Here is a 25,267-nt window from a genome sequence, read left to right on the forward strand (position 1 = left end):
CATTTGAGAATTTTTGCTAAAAAAAAAGATTATGCTCCACATCTGTAAATTATATGGATGCCATACAGGGAAAACCTGTGACCATTTTCATGGGGTGCATTTATAAAAGGCATAATGCTCATGTAACCCACTGCCTTTAAGATGCATTGTTCAAAAGACACAACTTTATACAGCCAAGCAAGGATATCAGATATATTTTTACCAGATCATTTGGCCAATTGGAAACATTTCTCATTAAATTCGGTGGATATAGTCAAAACAATCGTGGCTGTTACTAATATGAACAACATAAATATGAAGGCAGAACATTCAATGCCAATATGTTTTAATAAAAATGTATACATTTAAACTAGGGATGCACCAAATCCACTATTTTGGATTCAGCCAAACTCCTGAATCCTTTGCGAAAGATTTGGCAAAATACGGAAACGAATCCGAATCCTAATTTGCAAATGCAAATTAGGGGTGGGAAGGGGAAAACATTTTTTGTTTTGTGACAAAAAGTCTTGCAATTTCCCTCCCTGCCCCTAATTTTCATATGCAAATTAAGATTCGGATTAGGTTCGGCGGGGCAGAAGGATTCCGCCGAATCCTGCGGAAAAAAGGCTGAATCCTGGCCGAATCCCAACCGAATCATGGATTTGGTGCATCCCTAATTTAAACCAGATGCTAAAATTCCAAACTAGAGAGCAGCTCAACAAAAATATTTCAAAATGAAATTATTCAAAAGCCACAAAAAAATAATAAGAAATTAAAACAAGCTGCAGATTGGCAAAACCAGAGACAGGAAGACTATTCATTCACATTAGTGAAAGAGCTGACAACATTTTTCTGATTGTGATTAGCTAACCAGAGTCCTGTAAACATCCTTAGGCAATGAATTCCCCTAGAAAGATTCTCTTTTTCCATCAGGAAACCAATGCACTTCTAAAATATTACTCTAAATGATTAGTCTGCTACTCTTTCAAGGGTCCATCCAAGGCGTGGATGTCAACAATCCACTTCTGGGAGACTGAACATGATTTATGTTATTATGATATTATAATATTTTTCAATATTAACTGAAGTTGAAGATCTGACCACAGTCATCAAAAAGAAGCAATTAACATTGGGCTATTGTGTGATACGTTGTTTACAAGCACAGATGAAGTGCCAGTAAGAGCACTATGATATAACAATGTTGTCATTGCGGAATAGCAGTGCACTAATGGGGCAGATATTTAATATTTAATAATTTGCTTTTAGGCTGTTAGTGGGCTCTGGCCCAAACAGGAACTGGGAAACAAGTACTTATCAAATGGATACACAAGGCAGATGCAGGTTTAACAAGGATAGGGTTTGGTACTATAAGATGCAGGGTAAGCATGGTAAAATGGCAAGGAATCGTGTCTGTCCATGGGTCCATCATTAACATAATAAAGATAAAACAAAAAAATACACCATAAGGCTTCATCTTATACAACTAACATGTTAGAAATATACAGTGTAGAAAATCCTTCAGCCATTGTGTTTGGTTACCTTTGCTATGACCCTCTGATCATTTGTGATCATTAAATTATAACTGAACTGAAATTAAGTTGGCATATCAGAATGATTTAAAAGCCACACACAACTGAATGGGTAGAAAACGATGATAGTATAAGATAGCTGGAAACCGTAAGATCTATTTCTTTCATGTCAAGTTGAATACTTATGAACATCTCCCAGAACAGTTTTTCAGCAATTTTCCTTTAGGTTCTTGTACTGACAAACAAACAATATCTTAGCTACTGACAAACAAACAATAATGTACTAAAGTGTCTGGGAAACATTTCCCCGGGCAGACAGCAGTGATGCGGAACAGGAGAAAATAAAGTGACTCCATAGAGAAAAGGCTTAGACAATCACATACGTCAATACACATGAGGATGGGGCCGGATTCTACCTTGATGTGCAAAGGAAATAGCACGCACAATGTCCTACCAGGACTTTAGTTCAGAAATATACATCACACTGCAGCAAAACAGACACATTTCTACTTGAGAAAGAAATGATTTAGAAAGATGTATGTTAGTTGCACGGCCATCATCAGGAATAATGGGGCTCTAATACTTCTAAGGTGGCAGGGCTCTCTCAACATGGGGCTACAATTATTTGCTATAGAACAAGAGAAGAAGCATGCTTGACAAAGGGGCGTGACCCCGAAACGTTGCATTCCGCACAAATAAACGAGCAGGTATACCCTGCAATTTGAATGCCTGTGTGCCGATCTTCTCTTGTTCTATAGCAGATGTGAGGTTGCCGGAGCCTCTAAGACTGTGCACCAGGCTGAGCCGAATAAGGGTGTGCGCTGGTTCTATCTATTCTGGCTACAATTATTTGCCCACTGGTCACTTGGACCATCTGGACAGAGGGCCCTGCCAACAAATAATATTGGGTTCCAATGAATGCAATGGCTTGTACACACACAAACACATTCCTGATCCATCCTGAACACTCATTGCTTGATAAAGGGGCAAGGCCCCAAAATGTTGCAGTTCTTCAAATAAACCTCACCCTACTGCACTTGTCCTGTGAGCCTGTGATTTTCTTGCTATCCCAATAACTCCCCCAAATACAATCCATCCAAACCACACCTACTCCTTACAACCCACTCCCCTTTATAACACACAAATTGCACCTTGTCCCTGACTATGGTACACCCTGTTCCCCCTGATGATCTTCACAAGCAATGCGTGACAGCCCACCTCCCCACGGGGCCCACAGGGGATACCAACACAGTTCTCTATAAAATCACTGAGATTGTTTATGGACAGTTGACATCCCCATCTAAATATCTTGCATTGATACAGTTGTGTTTGTGCAGTTCAGTATGTACATTCTTTGTATAATCAAATGTATAATTGCTATTAAACAAAGATATACAGCTGACAAAGAGAAGGCTGCTAAATGAGCCAATGTTATATATACAATGAAGCGGAATAAATCAAGTGACATTTAGTTCCAATTTAATAAGCATTATATATATGTGGGCTGTGCAAAAAACATGGTTATTAGCATATAACCTTTAATATGTTTAGCATTGCACATTCAGCTTGTTACTCTCCCTCTTTGTTACAGTATACTTTCTTTTTTTGTTTCTTTTCCATTACATAAATCATTTATGCTTTACTGATTTCTAAGCTAGCTCCTTGCTTGGCAATTAATTGTAACGCAATAGCTGACACCTAACCCAGCGGCAAAGAATGTTTTTCTAGAGGTTAGGAAGTTGAACGGGTGGCAAGCCATGTTTCACCAAGAGATGTGATTGAGGAAAACTCTGGGGTGTGCAGTACATCTCATTTGTAAGTATTCTACTTGATATTTCTTATATAGGCAGTAAAGTGAACAGGGATAGTGGTTTCTGGGTAAATAATCTTCCTTTCCTGATATTTGAGTTGAGAGGACCTCTGCAACAGTCTCACCTGCTTCTTATCATTATAGGTTTAGTTACATCAATGGAGAATCAATGGAGTTTTAGGTTGATACATTATATAATAGCAGAGAAGTAATAGTGGAGAAGGGTAAAACGTAAACCCTTCTATTCTAAAGGGTGTGTTGGCAGATATGCCAACACAAATAAGTGAAAAATAAGTTATGCCCTCAGTCAGTGCTACTATACTTTAATATGGAAATACACGAAAAATAAACCATCCTAAATACCTCTGTGATATATTTTTCAGAGTAAATATCTTGATTATTTGACAACTCCCCAAAATCCCAATTTCAGATTTATGTACAGTGTTTAAGCCTTCATAAAAATTTCAACACACAATATAATTAACCAGAGTAAGCAAAATCCTAACACAGATACCATCTTGCAGCTTAATGATACTTTTATTTCCTATAATTATGCTGCAGTCAGTAATTACTATAGCAATTATTAGACAATGTAATGGATTCAAACAAAAATGTTTCTCTGAAGGTCGGGAAATGCAAAATGCTCTGGGAACTGGAGAGAACTTAGACTGTACTTGGTACCCTAGAGTTGACTCCAGACTGGGGGCTGATGAGGCTCCTCCAAGACCAAAGATATAGTCACTCCCTATGTAATTTAACCCTTGCTTGTTCAAAATTCAGCACCATCACTTGTTCACAGTTATAATGTCAGGCATGGTTAAGGAGCCAAGAAGCTCTGTAACCCAAAATAAGGTTGACAATGTGTACAATCTGAGGGGTTGTAGTATCACATCATTACCGGCAGAATTTGTGCAGAACAACTTAGATAGGGAGGGAGAGGATCTGAAAATTTGCTGCCCAGTCCACTGCCATTGTGCACCCATTCATTTTCCTGAGGACCTACTTATTTTACTGTATCCTCGTTGTGGTTTAGGAACCAGAATAAGGCTAAAGTCAGTGGGACTTGATAAATATGTTCTATTTACATAACTAACAGTCTATTATTCCCCATCTCCTGTTTGTCCATACCTACCTCTAAAGCAGTATGGATGATGAGTCTAAAGAGTATGGATGACGAGCTGGAGGTGGGGATTAGGAGTGGGCCTGGATAATACTCAGGGGTGATTCTGGAGCTGCTGCCTGAGGCAATAGCCCCAATGCTGCCCCCTCCCGATTCGCACTTAAACATCATCGGAGTGGGTCAAAGGGGAGCCACATCTCTAGTGCAATGAGTGCAATAGTGCTCTCTGCACTAGCGCAGCCGAATTTCCGGCTTAAAACCCGGAAATTTGGCTCATAAAGTTACAAGAGGAGGCTTTTTGCCCCCCCTTGTAACTGGCCGCTTGCTGCCACCTGAGGTAAGGTTAACAACAATGATTGTTATTATGCTCTGCCTGTGTTTAGATAATAAATCAGTGCGTCAATCCTCAAAAGGGTTACCGCAACCTTGTGTGAACTCATAAATCAACTCATAGAGTTCTCACCTTTCCTCATAGCAGGAGCGGCCCTGGTATTACTGGCCCTGACCTTGGCTGGTATTTTACTGCTAGACCAGTGAAATACCAGCCAGGTGGCAACTGTACTAGTGATCTGCGGGGCAGACAAATACCCGCAGGTCGGGAGGGTTCGGCCCGATCTCAGCACACCACTTGCGGGTCGCAGGCAGGTTCAGGTTGAGCAACCTTCCACTGCCTGCCCCGACTCTTTTGTGACATCATCAGTGAGGAAGGGTGACGCAAGTCTATAAATGGAGGGGGGAAGTCGGATGCGGGTAGGCGAGAATGAGGGTCGGTTGTGGGTTTCACTTTTCTCGACCCGCACATCACTAAACTGTACCTCTGTGCAATCAGATACTTTCAGACAGCAGAGGAGTAAATGCTAACTGCTGTGGGTCATTTGAACAAAGTGCATTATTATATTTCCCAGTAATTTAGGAAGACACAGGTCAGTTGTCCTTGTGGGCAACAGCTTGGTATTTAAAAAAATAAGGAACAATAACACTAAATTCTAACTTTCCTCTCATATACCAACATCTACTCCTTCAATAAAGCCTGGAAAGGCCATCAAGATGCTTTAGAATGTTATGAGAATTTAAACTGACAAGAACTGGAAAGAACAATTTCTCCTCATGATATGTATCTGCCTGATTTATTAACAATGGTGGATTGTTTAATATAATTTGTCAGAGTAGGTAGGAATAGGGAACGAAGGATGCCTTCCAGGCAGCTCTATCTACTAGGCAGATAACAGACATGTTGAGGGGTGTTAATACCAGAATATTCTAATATATGGATATCTGTTCTACTCCTCTCCGGCAAATTAATAAATAAAAAGAAGAATCCTTTTTCTAGATGGATAGCCATGTTATAAATCCGTGGCTGCCAAATGTGGCCCTCTATAGCCATTAGCAACAAGAATTTTTACTATAAAATGAGCTGTGCATGCCTGTAATCTCCAGCCTTGTATTTGCTTTTCTATTTTCTCTCTTCCCCAGGGGAACTGAAGGACTTAAAGTATGTCATATCATGTCACCAGTACAGATTGAAATGAATATTGGTCTTTCATTCATATGAGAAATGCTTGCTTGGATTCTGCCGATTCTGAGGTCAAAGTTACTTTGCAAAGCCCATGTATGTATATACTTGTGGAGACACTTTGAATGATAAAGTCCAAAATGCAGGTCACTAATAGGGAAGTCTGCTGGTACATAACAACAAGCAATGCTTTTTAAGAGACTTCCCCGTGGGATACCTGTGCTCAATCAACAGCAGATCAATCAGTCACTCAGTCAGGATCCAAGGCTAGAAGGAAAGGGATTTATTAAAACTCACATATATTTTATATTTCAAAGAATGTCCTGCAAGTCAAGAAAGCCTGTGCACCCGTTCAGAGGTGAGCAAGGTAATTGATGGAATCAGTGTGTGCCCTGTCTCTGCAATGGATTATTTCCATAAAGTAGAATTTTGATCACACACAAAATCTAATGTGCGACTTCTTGAAAAAACACTGACTTGCACTGAAATGTTGTCTAAATAATAGTACAGGTATGGGACCTGTTATCTAGAATGCTCAGAACCTGGAGTTTTCCCGGATTATGAATATTTACGTAATTAGTATCTCCATACCTTAAGTCTATTACAAAATATTTTATACATTAAATAAACCCAATAGGCTGGGTTTGACTCCAATAAGGATTAATTATATCTTAGTTTGGGTCAAGTACAAGGTACTGTTCTATTATTACAGAGAAAAGGGAAATCGTTTTTAAAAATTTGGATTATTTGGATATAATTGAGTCTATGAGAGATGGCCTTCCTGTAATTCTGAGCTTTCTGGATAACAGGTTTCTGGATAACGGATCCCATACCTGTACATACTGAGTTAAGTCTGGCATGCAGAGAACAATTCTTCAATGAGCAGGGCAAAGAGCAAAGAATAGTTTTCTGGCTTTTGCTATATGGTTTCAATAGTCAGAACCACCAGCACAAATAATTGCGTGTGTGTGGACAGATACTACTTTCAATACGAATCCTGTTTGAAAGTCTGCAATAAAGATAAATTTGAAAGTTGCTTAGAATTATATTTCTTCATTTATAAAAATGTACTTGAATTCCTTTTAAGAGGAATGTAATTTTGGGTGGGTCAGTACCTAGAGAAGTATTCGACAGGTGATTCTTCACTACAAACATACTGCAACATATTATTAAGGGTTTACACATGTTGTGAGTTCTTCCTCCACCATGAAGGATCTTAAATCAATACTTCTTAAGGTTGTCACCTGCAGTGTGTTTTACAGGCCACTGTAATCTGTAATATTCCAGCCAAGGCCAGGACCAGTATTGCAAATTTACCAGCAATGCAGTTTCTGGTAAATTTCTAATCCCTAATTGTTCCACTCCTGGCTCACCCACCATCCCATATACCAGGTCCTTCTCTGTCCTTGTTAGCTGCTCTAGAACTCTGCACTACCACCCAAATCTCCACCTGACCCATCCCCTCACCACCCCCACTTCGTACATCACAGTGTCATCCTCTTTTTTGTCCAGATGGATATGTTGGGACATAAAGTGTTAATTCTAACCTAATTGATGCAAGAAAATCACCCACTGAGAATCCTGTCGTGTTTTGTTTTTTATCTTTATTTATACTTATTGAGCCTTGGGTTGCCACCCGGCCGGTATTTTACTGGCCTAGCTGGTTAAATACCTGCCAGGGCCGGGCCGGCATTTCAAATTTACAGGCAATGTAGCTGCCGGTAATTTGTAATACCATTTACAAAAGCCTTGCCTGCCGGTGAAAACTTTTTCTTTGGCTTTGGGCGATGTGGCTCGCCCCTTTTGTGGCACTACCCTGTGGCTCTGCCCCTTTTTGCATCCCACCGGCTCCGCCCCTTTTTGCATCACAATCCGCTCCTTAATTCTCATCCCCACCACTGGTCGGTAATTTTTTTTTTTTTAAAAGGTGGCAACCCTAATTGAGCCCCTCTCCTATTCATCTTCCAGTCGACTGCCTGGTTGCTAGGTAAAATGAAACCCTAACAACAGCATATTTATTAGAATTCTAAAACTGGAGAGCTGTGGAAAACACAAGTTATGTGATAAATACAGCCACAAACATTAAAAAAGTGTCTCATATCTCTACACTTGATTTATATCAATAAAATATTTTTATCACATGGAATGTTCCTTGCTGATCATTTCCTAACTGATCTTATTTCTGCAATAACAGGAAACTTGTGACTTACACCAGATATAGTTGCCATTCAGATACAGTATTTTGCTTTTGAATTAACTGCTACAGCGGAACAAAATAAGGATTCAGATGAAATGCAGGTTTATGGGTTTGGTAAATCTGCATGTGCCAAAGTTGACCCCAATTTATTTAGATTTGCCTTACCCTCCAGATGATAAAGAATGGGTGAATGTTTTTCATTGCAAAGAAGTCCTTAAATCAGTACAATTTGCATCTAGAATTATTGCAACAGGTTATCAATATATTTTGAGAGGTACCTTTAGTTCTGTATAGCACATCTTCTACAGAGTCATAAATTAGGTGACGTTAGCATGTCGTTGGTGTTGCTAGTTGAAGAACAGTTGATTGTAATACAAGTCAAGCTTCCCTCTGTTTCTTGTCTCAGTGACATTGAACTGAACAACCATATTTTTACTGAATCGAAAACTGATATTTTAGTAATTCTGCCATTGGAAAGTTTTTAACCCATTTTCAGATTTCTGCAAAGTTGTTACACCCTAAATGGTCATTGGAAAGACAGCACTTTCAACAGAAATCAGTTTTACCATTGTAAATCACATCTAGTGCAACACAGCTATATCATGGATCCAATGAGAATACTTTAGGCAGAATGTTTGCAAAAGGCAAACCTCATTATAGGGAATGTAAAGGCAAATAAATTAAGAAAGAAATCTGTCTCCAATATACTTTAATTAAACCTCGAGCAGCTTTGTTTGTGTCCCTGTAGAGCAGCCGGCGACTGTCTAGAGATTTGTATCCGCAGGCCCAGTGCAGTCTGTATATTCTGCATATTCTGATTATTAATCAGTTTTGCTGTATTGGCTTCTATAGCAAGATATTTTCGGCTGTTTTGATAATTTATGATGATGCCTAATCTTAAATGGACCTTTCTTCAGAAACGAACTGGTGTCTCAGGCTACAATTATAATCACTTCGGGATGCCTACCAAATTGGCATCCCCAACTGATTTTGGGCATCACTGTCTTTTGGAAGCATTTCTAAGAAATGTTACAAGGTATGTCAGCTTGCTACCTTTTCATAGACCTTTTTGGGCTTTTAAAGAATCCATAAAAAATGAAAGGGATCTTAAGCAAAACTGTGGAATATCCAGTTAAAGGTGACAATTATTAGAAGGAAGTTTCACAGATTCTGTCCACTGATTTCAGTTAGTATCCTTTGCCTACTATAGGTTTACAAATTAATTTGCAGTAACATACAGGACGTTTGGGAGAATTCTGGGAGCATATGCATGTGTAACTAAGATTTTTTTCCTTGGCATAAGGTTAAAAACACCATCAGCATTAAATGTCTGTGTCTATGTTTCCTGATAGGCATTTGACCTCCAGAGAAATCATTTAAGCTCCTCTGTTACCTTCTAGCAACCTAATATATCCACAAAGTGTATAGTTTTTCATTTACCTGATTGAGACTTCTTTGAATCAATCAGAAATTAATTACCTGCCCTATAACAAATTACACATTTTCCAACATTTCAGTCCTATTATATTACGAGTGCTCCACCAGCACTTCTCCGCCGACTCTTGCTTCAGAACATGGCACAGAAGTGCGAGGAGTTCAGCAAGAGGGAACGAAATTAATAAAGGGAATTGAAGTTTGGAGTCATAAGGAAAGACTAGACAGATTAGTTTTGTTCATCTTGGAAAAGAGAAACCTACAACAGGATATGATTACAATATCCAAATACATTCAAGGCAATACAAGCAAATCCCTTCCTATCCCTAGAGCTATACGCATGGCAAATGTCATTGTTTGAAATCAGAGATAATACATTGCACTTTTAGTAACAGCGAGGTCAGAGATTCATTATTGAAGCTGATAATACAAGGAGATTTGCAATAAAAAAAGTTTTGATTTGTAATGCATTTAATATATTGCTAGGTGACTTTTGCATTTAACACACTTGTTTATAGCACATATTTGTTCAAACATAATATATTTTAAATGTAACGTTTTTCTGTCACTGCTTGATTGTGTAACAAGTTAACGCGGCAAGGAAAATCCAGCTGTCGCATGTGGTGATGACTTTCCCAAGAGTGAAGGGGAAAGATCTATCTCCTTAGTCAGGTCCCATGGTGATAAAGACAAGCCTTGTGTCAAACGATGTAGCATACAGCTTATAACAAGCCTCTCACAAGTGCATGTGTTTAAAAAACATTAACATTAAAGTGGATTATTTTTTATACTTCCCCATAAATATCCATTCTATACAGTGTAGCTTTGTTATGCTTTTAGTGCTATTTTAAGCAATTTTGATATTACCTGGAGTTTATTTTTGTAATTTTAAATCCCCTAGTCCCTTTCCTTATCCTCACCACCACCAGCAAGCTTTGTTTTTCAGTCAAATTGAACCCCCCAATCATGGACCACCACATTGTTTTGTCAGAATGACAGCACCTGTTCTGATTTGTGTGCTAAGCAATAAAAAGATTAAACCATTCCCAGACGTTGTGCATCAGAGAGTTTATTGTTGTTCATGCTGTTGTTTTTGACCCTCCATTGCTAATATTATCTTTCATGTGTCAAAAGATAGATAGGTAGATAGATGGATGGATGGATAGATGATATATATAGATGATAGATAGATGATAGATAGATAGATAGATAGATAGATAGATAGATAGATAGATAGATAGATAGATAGATAGGTAGATAGATAGATAGTGTATGAGTGTACATTGATGCAGAATGATTCCGAATTTTTATAACTCCTTTTATTAGACAGGTACTCAATTTGCCGCAAATATTTATTTTGTATCAAATACTTGTATTATGTACTGTATATATACACTGAAGCCCATGAAGAATGTCCTTTCCCCAGAGATTACTGATAAGGCAGCTTCTGCTCATATACAGTATTTATTAACATAAATCAAGCACAGAAGCATAGCCACTGTATGAACCATTCCCCCCTTATGAGGATTCCCAAGGCAAGCCACCAATCTTCCCCAAACCTTTCTACCTGCAGAGAGACCACAGCTCTTTATCAAACTGGGAATTTAAATGTATCAGACATAAAAATAAGACTAAAATTAGGGCTGGACAGGCAGAAGAGGTATGGGCCCACCGCAGATGCATCTAAGACATGTACCTCTTCTGCCTACCCCAAGTTCAGGCCCTACTTCTGGATATTAGTTAAGGAATTTAAGCACAATAGGTACTTTATGGAAGCTTGTGTTTAGCCTGTAGAATGATTATGCCATTTTAAGAAAGGGATTTCCTAAACACAAATCATAGGTCAAAAGTAAAGATAAGATAAATGGTAGATAACTTCCAGTAAAGAAAATGTTCCCTTAAAGGGGACCCGTAACCCAACACAATTATTCCAAATCCTATTTTATCATGTTAGTCAAGCTAAATTTACTTTAATTACACTATATAAATTATTGGAATCTTGTTTCCATCAGTCTGGGAACTCATAATTATAACAAGCAGGTTGGAGCCAATTTGTGGACACGGTTATTAAGACAAGCCTTGTATCATCTCAGAATCTTATTTGTGCACCAGAATGGGGGACCTGATGTCCATCACCATGCCCTGGCTACAAAATTAAATGGTTAAGAGAATGGGGGGGATGTGGGGAGAGCAGTGCCATCTACAAAGTGCTGAATGGAAAGTGAAAGTAATTGCTTGCCCCACCTCTATGCCTAAAGCTGGCCATAGACTCAAAGATTCGCTCGTTTGGCGACATCGCCAAACGAGCGGATCTTTCCCCTATATGCCACTAACGGCATGGCTATATCGGGGGTAATTCGAACGTTCGGCCATATGGCCGAACGATCGAATTATGATATGCCAAGGGGCTCCGACGGGTCGGTCGGTTAAAAATCAAACCTTCCTGATCAATATCGTGGCCAGATATCGATCGGGTAGACTCGTTGGAAGACCCCATACACGGGCAGATAAGCTGTCAAATTGGTCCAAACGACCGATATTGGCAGCTTTATCTGCCCATGTATGGCCATCTTAAGGCATAGAGAAGGGGCAGCAATATTTGATTGACAGCTGAGATTTTTAAATGAGTTTACAACAGCTATGAACACTTTAATAAAGAAAAAAAGATTTTATGTTTAATTTGAAAAGGACTTCATTATACAGCTTTTTATGTCTGGATGACATGTCCACTTTAAAGGCTGCTTAGCTTTTTCCTACATTCCTTTATATGGGTTGATGCACAGACATGCCTAATATGAAACATTGCCATACCTTGCTAATCATACATGGCATTAGAGTCATTACAATTCTTTGTGATCACAATTCACACCTTTTGAATGAATTTTCTTTTCGGATTTGTCAGGCATGTAACAGTGTAAAATGCTTTTAGCTGCCTTGGCTGATAAACCAGTTACAGTATGAAGGTAGGATTGCTCGGGGTCACTAAGGGACAGAGAAGGAAAGAAATTAGAAGCGCGGACACGGTCTGGGTGAGTTAAGGATTCATGTGAAATAGAATAGGTTCTCATCTTGTGAATGGGCTGGCAGGATAACTGCCATAATGACAGCTGGTCTGCTTACAAGTGCCATCCACATAATGATCAGGGCCACTTCTATAATGAGGCAAGGTGAGAACTTTGCCTCAGGCCACACAGGAGCATCAAAAAGGTCTTTCAGGGCAGAGATTGAACCTGTGCTCCATGCACTAGCAGCAGAAGGGCTAGAAGCACCCCTGATGACAATAGATGTATGAGGATCTAAAACAGTTTTACATTTCTGATATTTTAAAGGAAGAAAGGGTGATTTATAAAGCACTATCACAGTTGTGTTTAAAGCTGCTCCTTGCACTTGCATGTTAAATTGCTCATTATTGAGTTGTGCTATCACTACCCTTTTAAAATCACTTTAGATTTTATTTGAGCCCTATAGAGCCTGGGAAACAGCATTTTCAGGATTGCAGAGCTGCTATATGTCAGCTCATTAGGTGTGGATAAGCTGGCATCATACAGTGCAAAGTCCTGAGCACCACCAGATTCCTGGGAATGCAGCCAGCGGAAGCTTGTAGCTAGTAACTTTTTGGGGGACATTCTAAACAAAGCAGCACAAAAGGTATCTAACACCATTTAGTCAATACAAGAAAGGGGTACACCCTAGAGGCCAATCTATTCCTGGCTTTTATTGTCCACTAGGGATGCACTTTTTTGGATTCGGCCGAAACCGACGAACCCTTTGTGAAAGATTTGGCCGAATACTGAACCGAACCCTAATTTGCATATGGGGTGGGAAGGGGGAAAATATTTTACTTCCTTGTTTTGTGACAAAAAGTCACGTGATTTCACTCCCCGCCCCTAATTTACATATGCAAATTTAGATTTGGATTCGGTTCGGCCAGGCAGAAGGCTGAATCCGAATCCTGCTGAAAAAGCCAGAATCCTGGCCGAATCTAGAACCAAATCCAGGATTCGGTGCATCCCTAGTGTCCACGCTAAGGGTTAGTGACCGGCGCCAGTAAGCAGAGGGCAAGGGACCAAATATAATGAACCTAAACTATTCTACAGAACTCTGCCTTATAAAGACAAGGACAGGGATCTAAGATCTAATATGTGGTTTAGCAAAGGGGAGGAGGCCTGAGCAGGGACACTAAGTCAGTTTAGCTCTACTTTTACACATTCTTCTATATTTAGGGGGTGTTAAATGCAGTGGGAAATAGAATAAAAACAAACAACAAACAAGACCATATTTTGGTGGGGGTTGGAGGTCAATACATCAAATTCAATATCATCAACTTCTGTATATATTAAAATGTCTACAGTGTTTTCAGTCATTTTTAAAATGAAAGGAACGGGATAACTAATTGTTCTACATACCTCTCTTGCTTTATAGCCAGGGTTTTTTTTTAGCACACTGCTGTAAAATGTAAAGGAAAGTGTTTGTTATGGTGTTAAGTGTACAATATTAGCATGATTAAAAATAAGACATAAAGTTGCTGTAGTGTTAACAGTTAGATGTATGACATGCCCCAAATAATGTGCCTTGAGGCTGGAGATGAGTATTGTTTATGCAACCTCCACAGAAGTTGACCTTTCCTACTATTAAAGCAGAATGGGATGTTATTTTATGCAAGTCATTGTGGGGCATGACTTTTAAGGGCATCGTATTTCTCACAAACTCATTCTTAAAACTCCTGCCTCCCTATCCCAAAATGTATAATAAAAGCTGAGAAAAAACTGTTGCTTGTATAGTAGTTATAAATAATATTGCACATGGTCTGCTACTGGTCTCTTTGACAAACAAGGCTTGAGCTGTCAGTGGATGCTGTAATTCAGCAACAACTAAAATGCCACAAGATGGGTAACAATAAAAAATGTGTTATTGTCTTCATCTATCCAAATTGTTATTTTGTCCCACTGTAACAATTTTGTCTTGCAATAGCCATCTTGAACCCTTTCCAGTTTCCACCACCTCTATTCAGTAGAATCCAGAATCCATTGTGAAAGATTTTTCTGAATACCGAATGTAAAATGTAAAAATGTAAATAAGTGAAATGGGGGGGCAGCAATTTTTGTTTTGTTTGTGTGATAAAAAGTCATGTGCTTTTTTTTTTTGATTTGGTTCGGTCAGTGCCCTTGGATTCGGCCTAATCCTGCTTAATAAGGACGTATCTTGGCAGAGTCCTGAACTGAATCCTGGATTCGGTTCATCCCTATTTGTCATACCAGCTTCAGCTGGACCAGTAAATTACTTGCCAGGTGGTAACCCTCCCTAGACTGGATATCTGTAAAAGCCCACTATGCAAGGCTATTTGTTCCAAATTACAACACTCATTTCTTATTTAAAAGGCAAGAAAAGGCAGCAACACAGGCTTGTGTAGTTTATTCCAAAAAGGAGCAGAAGAAAAACTTTGCAATTTTATTCACTGGGAGGGTGCCTGACATTAAAGCACGTCCCAGTAAATTAGCCTTTCCTTAATATTTTTATTAATATTTTATTTTTCTATAAAAAAACAATTGTATCAAGATGTATGGAAACCAATTATATTAAACTGTATGTAAAAGTAATGTAGTAGTACAGTATTTCCTTGTACAGTGTACAGTGAAATAATAGCTAGTTAGTTAGTTCATTTACAATTATGGGTCAGGCCAGTCTGCTCGACAGGAAGTTGCAGTTTAGAGGGAGACCCATTTTATAAATATATTTTACTATACCATTCTTTAAAATTGCATGAGATTATAGGCTGTGCTTTTTCATAGGTAAAAAGTTAAGACTCTGGCTCTATCCATAATAAAAGGGGACAGTTTACTTCCATCTCTCAGCCATATCTAATGAGTCATACAATTCTACATTATGCCAGGGGCTATGAAGCTGCATTTGACAGTGAAGGAAATATTAATAGTACTTGCTTCTAGTGGTAACAAAAAAAACTGGATTACTGATGCTTACATTATACAAATGAATTCAATACATTTTTTTGTAGGACTAAACAACTAAACAGCACTATTACAGCCCTTCTGAGGTTTGATTACTGTATACCATTTCAAATTAATCAGATAATAATCAGTGAGATGACTGTAGCAGAGCTGACTAGGATGATTCTCAATGGAGGAATCCGTTGCATCTGTAATTAAACTTGGGATGCCTACCTTGCAGAGCTATGAGGAGTAAAAGAATAACTATTAGGAAAGCTACTGTATATGTCTAGTTAGGGACACCCATTTGGAAAGGTGGGAATGCAACGTAAGATTTCTGGAAAGGTTTACATCTCATTTAAGACTTTTTCTGGAAAGGCATTTTAAGAATTTTTCTGGAAAGGCATACTGTATGTCCATTGGAAGGCATAATTTAAACTACTCTTTCAGACCATTTGCAATATGTGGTTACAAATGGAAACATTCTCTTAACATTTAATCCTCTAATGCATTCAATTACAAAATTCATGTAGACAGCACTACATGGGCAAAATAAATTAAAAAGCCTTTTTTCATAGATAGGGCTTTCTTACATCTTAGGAAAAAAAACACAGCAACGTTTCTCTAGCACTGTAAGGTTTTTTCATAGTTCCTGCTAGATTAGTCGTTTCCAGACTTCTAGTTCAGTTAAGCTCCGTCTGAGATTCAAATTTTGGTAAGGTGTAACATGGTTACATTATCTTTGTATCAGTCATTAGCCACAGTTACAAATAATTGCAGTATAGACGTTTAACCCAAATATCACCACAACAAACCTGTACATTAGGTTTCCAGGAGAATCAAGGAGAGAAGATAAACATCTCAAATCTTGACTTTTCTTCCTCCAGCCAAGGCTTTTAGTCCTCAAGTGGAACATGCCCATGGTTGGGAAAGACTGGGTTACATGGGACCATGTTATCTTTCAATGGGGAAACCTTGAGTTGACCAAACAACATTGTTTCCCTAGATCAGCAGTGGAGATAGTCAAGCCAGGACATCAGCTGATTCAGTTTTTAACAACAAAGATAATATACTGTACAGAAGCAGCTAGGGGTGGGCAAGGGGGGTGGTAGGAGTTAATACATGCATTGTATATAAAATCTTCAGACTGATTCTGAGGATAGCAACTGGAAAGGGCTTACAGTGGGCCCCCTAACTTCAAGCCTGAACAGAAGACTAGATACAATCAAAGACAATTTATAGAAAGAACAAGCAATATGTTTTTCAGTATAAGAACATCCCTATGTTACTGACTCAGAGGCACCAATACTGTGTCTAAAACAGCCTTTAATATGACAATTCTGTTTTCATATCTCACTAGCAGAATGCATTGTGTCCTATAAATAGCACCTTCACAGAAAGAAAATACACATATTTCATTGCTATGTTGTCTATGGCACACATGACCGCTCAGTAAATAACTATCCATCTTTTCCGAAATACTAGTACACTGGTTACTGCTACATTGCATTGCAACACATTCTGTCTGTCACACTGTGTAAATAAAAGCCATGCAATTTGGTTGGGGTGAATACAAATTTTCTGCCTTGCACACTCTATGATATATCTTTAGGAACGGATAGATTGGAGGCTTTAGGTCCTTATACACCGTGACTCAACTCTGATACTGTAAGGGGCAGATTTATCAAGGGTAGAATTTCAAAGTTGAAAATACTAGAAATTCGACCATCGAATTTAAAAACTTGGAATTCGAATATCGGATTCAAAGTTTTTTCTGCAAATTTGGCAATCGATCGATCGAATTAAAATTGTTCGATCAAACAATAAATCCTTTGAATTGAACAATTCGAAGGATTTCAGCGATCGATCGAAGGATTTTAATTTGATGTGTAAAGGTAGAAGGTCCCCATAGGCTAACATAGCAATTTGGCAGGTTTAATTTGGCAAAGTATTGAAGTCAAAGTTTTTTTAAAGAGACAGTACTTCGTTTATCGAATATTCAAACTATTTTACTTTGAATCGAATTCAAAGTAAATTCCAAGTCGTAGTATCCTATTCGATGGTCAAAGTATCCAAAAAATTACTTTGAATTTCGAATTTTTTTACTTCGAAAATTCCCTCAAATTCACTTCGACCCTTGATAAATCTGCCCCTAAGTATTGGATGTCAGCAACATTAAAAAAATTAAATAATAGATTTTTTTCGGTTCCAATAAGGATTAATTATATCTTAGTTTGGATCAAGTACAAGGTTCTGTTTTATTCCTACATAGAAAAAGAAATTCATTCTTTAAAATCTGGATTATTTGATTATAATGGAGTCTATGGGAGACAGTATTTCTGTAATTTGAAGCTTTCTGAATAACGGGTTTCCGGATGACAGATCCCATACATGTATTTATATTTAAGCATACCAAAATTGCATAATCTAGAATGAATATGACAAAATATGTGTCTCTTTAACTTGTCACAAGCTTTACAGTAACATGACAATAATGGGTTTTTGCTTTAGCCAAACCTGGATTTGTTGTATTCCTAATCCAAATTTCATGCAGATTGTGTCCAGGTAATAAATAAATCACAAGATAAGATCTCACAGCTGCCAGGGCGCAACACTAACCACTATTGTGGCAGTCACCAAGAAAACTGATGACTTTAAAAAGACAAAGGGCAATATTAACAGATAAAACAGTGTCTGAAGCAAAAAAACCTGCACCATGAATTTGTCATTTGGAGAGCTTTAAAGGAGAATTTATTCATCTCCATTTGAAATAAATGAGAGCTGGATCACACAGAGCAATAAAGAAAAATTCAAACTACAGTATTTATTAGTTGGTTTCACCTTCCATTTGTTTTCTCCTTGACAGTGAGGTATGAGGTCATAGCTTACTTTGTGAGCTGAACATTCCTTCTGCCCATATTTGCTTGCACATGGCTGCAACTTTTTTTAGATTCATTCTGGGAAAAGGGGGCATTTACAGTCCAATAACGTTTGAAGATTACCCACTTAGACAGCAATTAAAGGGGCATTTTGTAATTTTTGGACGCAAATGTTATTCTTTTTACCCACATTGCGCATTACCCCAAAGAATTCCAGAGTAATTGAAACGGAGCCTATAGAAACAGCCTGCTGTTGGGACCCTGGAACTACCACCATGTTCAGAATGGCAGTAGCTCCATGGTTCTCCAGGGGCAACAGGTATAATTTAAGCACAGTACATCATAGGAGACTATGCAGGTACATAATTTACCCGTGGATAATAATGCACCTTTTATATTATCATACATGTTAATGCAGAAAATGTTATCCACCTAAAAAAAAATATTGGGTTCAGCAAAGCAGTAAGCACAAATGTTTGTAATTTTGTCTATTCATTGATTAGGCTTAATTCTTGAAGATTAATTGGGTATAAAACAGACAACATAATCTCAGGCATGCTGCATCATATTTGTCTTACTAGGAATACCAACCAAATTACTGTGATTTATGCTGCTGCCTCAGGCTTTACAGCATAGGTGGCTTTGTTGCTTTAATTAAAGATTTACTTCACAGATTACCCAGCTGCTTTAAGATATCAAATGAATTATAGACATATAGAGTGCATTGCCAAATATTGTTTCTGGGTTCTGAATTTTTCATTAGCTGTGCAATTACTTAACATAAATAATAATTGTCTTATAAGGAACAACCTGCTCGGTATTAGCAGACCCACAAACTTTGACATGGTTAAGTGTGCTCTTGCTCATTTTATTTTGCAGTCAAATACACTGCACAATGAGTGTCCCACAGCATTACAAACAGAATGCAGGTTGCCTTTTACATACTCTATTCAATGCTCTTCATCCCTCAGTGCATGCATAAACTGTCCTGTACAAGGGGAGGTGGCAGCGGTCCAGGGTAGCACCAAACTTAAACACAGCCTAGACACCGTAGATACCTGAAAAATTTTAAAAGTGTTTTAAAGTTAAATTAGTCAGTGGATACATAGATAGTAGAATCATAGTGGGAAATTCACTAAGATTCGTAGTAAGATTCGTAGTTGCGCCAGCGTCCGCTTCGCCGCGCTTCGCCAGGCGTATTTTCGCCAGCGCTACGCAAATTCACTAAGATTCGGAAATGCGCTGAAGGGAAGCATAAGGTTGCGAAGTTGCGCTAGTGTTAATTCGCCAAGTTACGCTATCGATGCTTAATTTGCATACAGCGCCAAATTGAAGTTACAATGGAGGTATATGTAGCATCACTACAAGCCTGGGAAACCTTCAAAACAGCAAATAAAATTTTTATTTTGCTCTACACATGTGCCCACTGTATAGTTAAGGTGCCATGAGTTAGGAAATGTAGGGGGGAAGGAGGGTAGCCCCAAAATTTTTTTTCGATCTTCTTCAGCCTATCACCCATAAAAAAAGAAAAAACGCCAGCGTTTTTTGGGACTTAGAAATTTTTTAACTTTTTTTGAAGCAATCCCTATCTACTCTATTGCGCTTCGTTTGGTCTGAGGTGGCGAAAGAAGTCTGGCGTAAAAGGTAGCGTTCAGAATAGTTTGCGCGTCAGTGAATTTGCGTAGTTACGTCCGTTGCGCAAATTCGCCAGACGTAAGGGTGCGAAGTAACACTAGCGAATTTACGCCAGCGTCCGTTAGTGAATCAGTGGAATAACGAAATTGCGCTACGCTGGCGAATTCACGCTGGCGTTAGGCACTTCGTCGTTTAGTGAATTTGCCAAATAGGGAGCAATGATTTCCAGCCCTTTTTTTTCCGAACCCTGGGAAAGTCTATGTTACAACCCAGGATTTATTATAGAATAAACTGAATGTCAATATATATATATATATATATATATATATATATATATATATATATATATATATATATATATATATATATATATATATATATATATATATATATATATATATATATATATATATATATAAATACATACAAGATTCCTCTGCACTCAACCCATTATCAATATATTTAAGACAGAGACATTTTGTGCATACTGCTACTGAAAAATGCCTTACCCTTTAAACAAAACAGGGATTGTTTGTCCATATATTGCAATATATTTAAGCTGGCCAACTACGTCAAAGTCATCCCATATCTGGCCAGTCCTATGCTCAATTTTCATCTGATTCATTAAGAATTCTATGGTTTAATTATACATTTTATAAAAGGGACGAATACGTTTTACCTGCAACTTACTAGCTGCTTTCAAAGTAAAACTCCCAAACTTGGCTGCCCTTTTATTAGACACCAGTGGGATCACCTGACTATAGTTGGAGAGGGTGGGAGCTACAACATGGAGCTGGTCACTGCTCTTGTAGAACTATAACAAACAAGGGAAAGTTGTGCTCACCACTAGTTTTTAAAATCATTAGGCGGGGGTGCACACCCTCATTGCACCCCCGCCTAATGATTTTAAAAACTAGTGGTGAGCACAACTTTCCCTTGTTTGTTATAGTTCTACAAGAGCAGTGACCAGCTCCATGTTGTAGCTCCCACCCTTCCCAGCTATAGTCAGGTGATCCCACTGGTGTCTAATAAAAGGGCAACCAAGTTTGGGAGTTTTACTTTGAAAGCAGCGAGTAAGTTCCAGGTAAAACTTAGACCCTTTGTAAAATGTATAATGAAGCAATAGAATTCTTAATGAATCAGATGAAAATTGAGCATAGGACTGGCCAGATATGGGATGACTTTGACGTAGTTGGCCAGCTTAAATATATTGCAATATATGGAAAACAATCCCTGTTTTGTTTAAAGGGTAAGGCATTTTTCAGTAGCAGTATGCACAAAATGTCTCTGTCTTAAATATATTGATAATGGGTTGAGTGCAGAGGACCTCTTGTAGTTGACTATATGTATTTTTTGGTCACACCCTCATTGCACCCCCGCCTATATATATATATATATATATATATATATATATATATATATATATATATATATATATATATATATATATATATATACACACACACACACACACACACACACATATAATAGTAATAGCTGTTTGAAAGACCCATTTCAATAATAAATAACGTTGAAGGCACCCATGTACAGAATTAGAAACCAAAATTATGAGCTATAATGTGAAACTGATTTATACTTCAACCAAGTGTTGGACTTTTTTTACCGTTTAAACACACAGGAGCAAATTCACCAAAGGGCGTAATGGCCCTCGCTAGGGAAAATTCGCCAGAAATAACATCTGCAGGGACATTGCCAATCTACAGTCGTACAGGACAATTCGTTGGCAAAAGAATACATTGCTAACAAAGTTTCATGCCCTTTTGCCAGGCAGATTTTTTCTCAGGTCAATGAATTCACTAAAGTGAAAATTTTCCATTACGTTACCCCTTTCACCAAACTGATAAGATGACGCTACATCCTCCTCAATCTTATGTCAGTGACATCATATCCTTTATGAAAAAATTGCTGGTGTTTTTTCATATTTTAAAGTGGGATTGTCTTTAAAAGTTGTAACTGTTAAAAAGTTTTGTTTTAACTTTTTTTAATCATTTGAGGGGCATCATTGTTTTAGGGTGGGCTCATGTCTAGGGCATTAGAGGATCTCATTTTATTTTGCTTCCTAGGAAATTTTTTAATAATAAGTGGTCACTTCAAGCATTTGCACCAACATCATAAATAAATACATACTGTATATAGGACCTATATGTACCCGCCCTCTTCAAATTGACCTAAGAGTAAGTGTATTAACGTTTCACTAGGCAGAAATGAACGGTAATTTAAGTTCACTAAGGAAAGCTCGCGCTGACGAATGTACGCTAGCAAAACTTTGCCAGCGTTCGGCTGCCGAGACGCAATTTTGTATTTTAGTGAATTAACGTAGTGGTAGCAAATTTACTCCTGACGAAGTTGTGCGAAGTGTGGTGAAAATTTACCCTTTAGTGATTTTGCCCCACTGTGTTCCACACTGTGTTCCTGTCCTTTTAGAGAGTGCAGGGAAGGGTATGTAGGGACCTATAGGATATCCTATCCCTATAGAGTTAATTCCCTACCTTTCTATGTAGTTCTCTTATCCCTTGTTATTGGGCCAAGCCCTTGCAATTGGTTAAGTGTAACATCCTCACATATTGGACAAAGAGTGTAATGACACTCCCCTGCCACACTGCTATATAGTGTTGTGTAGGGAGCGGCCTCTTCCTCTTTGGCTCCTGGTGTCTGTGCTGCTAGGTGTTTCCCATTGAGCCTGGGATCACCAAGGCCCCAGTAAAGCCATTTACCCCAAAGGGACCTGTACCTTTGGTGCTGAAGTCGGGAACCAGGCTCTCCCGTGAATGAGGATTAGCTATCATTAGGGAAGATCTGTAATAGTCTCTCTAGGAGAGAGAGATAGCCAGATTTAGGTAGTATGAGCAGTTGTGTGTTACATCAAGGAGAATAGCAGGGAGTAGCCTCCCAAAGGCTTCTAAGGTTGCCTTTAGTGTAGGGAACTCAGATATAGGGAATTCAAGTTAGCAGAGGACTGCCTGGTCTCTACCTGATTGATCCGGTTTCACACTGGTGACTGGTCTTTGAGAGTGAGATATTCTGCCTACTATTTGACTATGGGAGTGACATCTGTGCATGCTACATCATCATCATGCTATCCTTCTTCCTCTGTGATATGCTAAATCCTGCTACAGCTCCTGCGTGAGTAAACCTGTGGTCAATTGCCTTTGCATATTTGTTCAATAAATACCACTCTTTGTTTGCATAAAGAACCTCCTGGCATCCAATTTATCTATTTGACACTAATTAGCCTGTGGGTTGTAGTTTTACACCATTTTAAAGGGGAAGCCTCCATTTGGTGAAGGTTCTGCCCTGGGTGTAGATTCGCAGTGTAACCCATGCTCACTACCTACAGTAGCTGGACACCCTTAACTCCTAATTGGCAGGATAGCCCAAAAAAGCGTTACAGGTAAAAAGTGCAAAAAAGCCTGTGTAAACAAGCATGTTTTTTTGCAATTTGCATTCTGCACCTCACTTTGCCTTGGGCCCAGTGATTCACAGGTAAATACAGAGCTGATTTCCTTCGGCAACACTGTAGTCATGAAGGCTGGGAGGGGGCAGACACATAGGCTTCCCTTTTCCAGGCCTGTAACTTATGGGTCATTTCAAAACACAAGTAAGGTAGTGGTGATGAGTACAAAGGAGCCCTGTCCTTATCTATCACCAAAAAAATCTGGTACAAAGTGCACAGAAACACTGCCCATAGACTCCAATGGGTGAAAAAAATTGTTGCTCGTCCAAAAATTGGCACCCATAGACTTCAATGCATTTGGCAAATTTTAACTGTTTCGTAAATGAAAGGCAAAGCGAAACAGGTCAGATTTGCCCATCATTAGTTGTAAATAAACTTCATGTGTATAGTAAGGGAGGACCAGGACAAGGAATTTTTTTATCCCAAACGGAATTTAAGCATAATTCATTTAGTCTACAGATTTCAAACAGTAACACAACTTCCCTTGTGGTTTTTTAGGGTCTGCACTTGGAACCAATGGACCAAAATTTAGTTTTAATTGGTTACCAGCTGCTCAGTCTTACATACACAGTCTAGCAGATGTCAGGCCTTGTAAGTGTTTTTTTTGAGGACAAATGAAAACATTTTCATGGCGGGCCTGACCTACAAAATTCTCACAACCAGTTATTTGTATCCAGTATCGAGTCATTAAACTTGCATTATCTAAGTGTCGTCCTCTTTGTCGCGAGTAATGATAAATGTAAGAAAAAGTAATTGCCTAAAGACGACTCTTTTTTGTCACCTTGTATTCAGTCATCAACTTGTCTTATGCAAGTGTCTGTGAGCCTAACATGATAGGCTGTAATGTTCTACTCTCAACTATTTATAGTCGTGGTGATTGCCTTTCCAAGGCACAAGGGATACACCAAATTCTATACATATACACTGTATACATATATATATATATATATATATATATATATATATATATATATATATTAAGTTACATTAAAACTGGTCAACGTTTCGGTCCACCTCTAGGACCATTTAATTAAATCCCAGTGTGCACTCATGCTTTCCGGATTTGTTATGCTTTTTCTTATGTGAGCGGCACCTGGGTGTCTTGCTGATTCCAGTGGAGTGCGGACTACCAAGGATTTTTTATATATATATATATATATATATATATATATATATATATATATATATATATATATATATATATATATATATATATATATATATATATATATATATATATATATATATATATATATATATACTGTAAATCAGTTGTAAGCTTAATATAGCCAATTATATATTGATCGCATTATTCTTGAGAATAAGTGCCTGTCCAGAAGTCAGCCAAGTTACCAAGAAGTGTATGTAAAGCATCACTGACAAATGATATGCTGCCAGAAAAATGCAACAAGTCCTGTTCAATTAAGTGCAAGTATAATAGCTTGCATAGTTAATCAAGTGAAAACATATCAGTTAGGGAACGCCAGTGGCAATTACACAGCTAGCAAGTGCATCTTGTATGAAGCTAGGGTGTCCTCCTTGTGGCAATCGATCTGTTTCCCAGAATGCCCTTCAGCTGTGGGTTATGCTACGGGTTTAGCTCTTCAGGAGCTAATGAGTCATAAATCAAATTTGTGTTGTAAGGTATTATCTAAGCTTCTGGTTAAATGAGAAAGAAATATAAAACCACTGGGGGTAACAACATGTTATGTACTCTGCCAATGAGTATAATTACTAACATTCTAATGACT

At 38.2% G+C, this 25,267-nt stretch overlaps 1 protein-coding gene across 5 annotated transcripts in view; it reads right to left on the reverse strand.

Annotated features, from left to right (window-relative positions):
* The window catches only part of LOC108702971 (potassium voltage-gated channel subfamily H member 7), a 189,640-nt gene that overhangs the window by 157,868 nt on the left and 6,505 nt on the right, over positions 1-25,267 (reverse strand). The window lies entirely within an intron of this gene.

This window comes from Xenopus laevis, chromosome 9_10S, assembly GCF_017654675.1.
Source record: "Xenopus laevis strain J_2021 chromosome 9_10S, Xenopus_laevis_v10.1, whole genome shotgun sequence".
NCBI lineage: Eukaryota > Metazoa > Chordata > Amphibia > Anura > Pipidae > Xenopus > Xenopus laevis.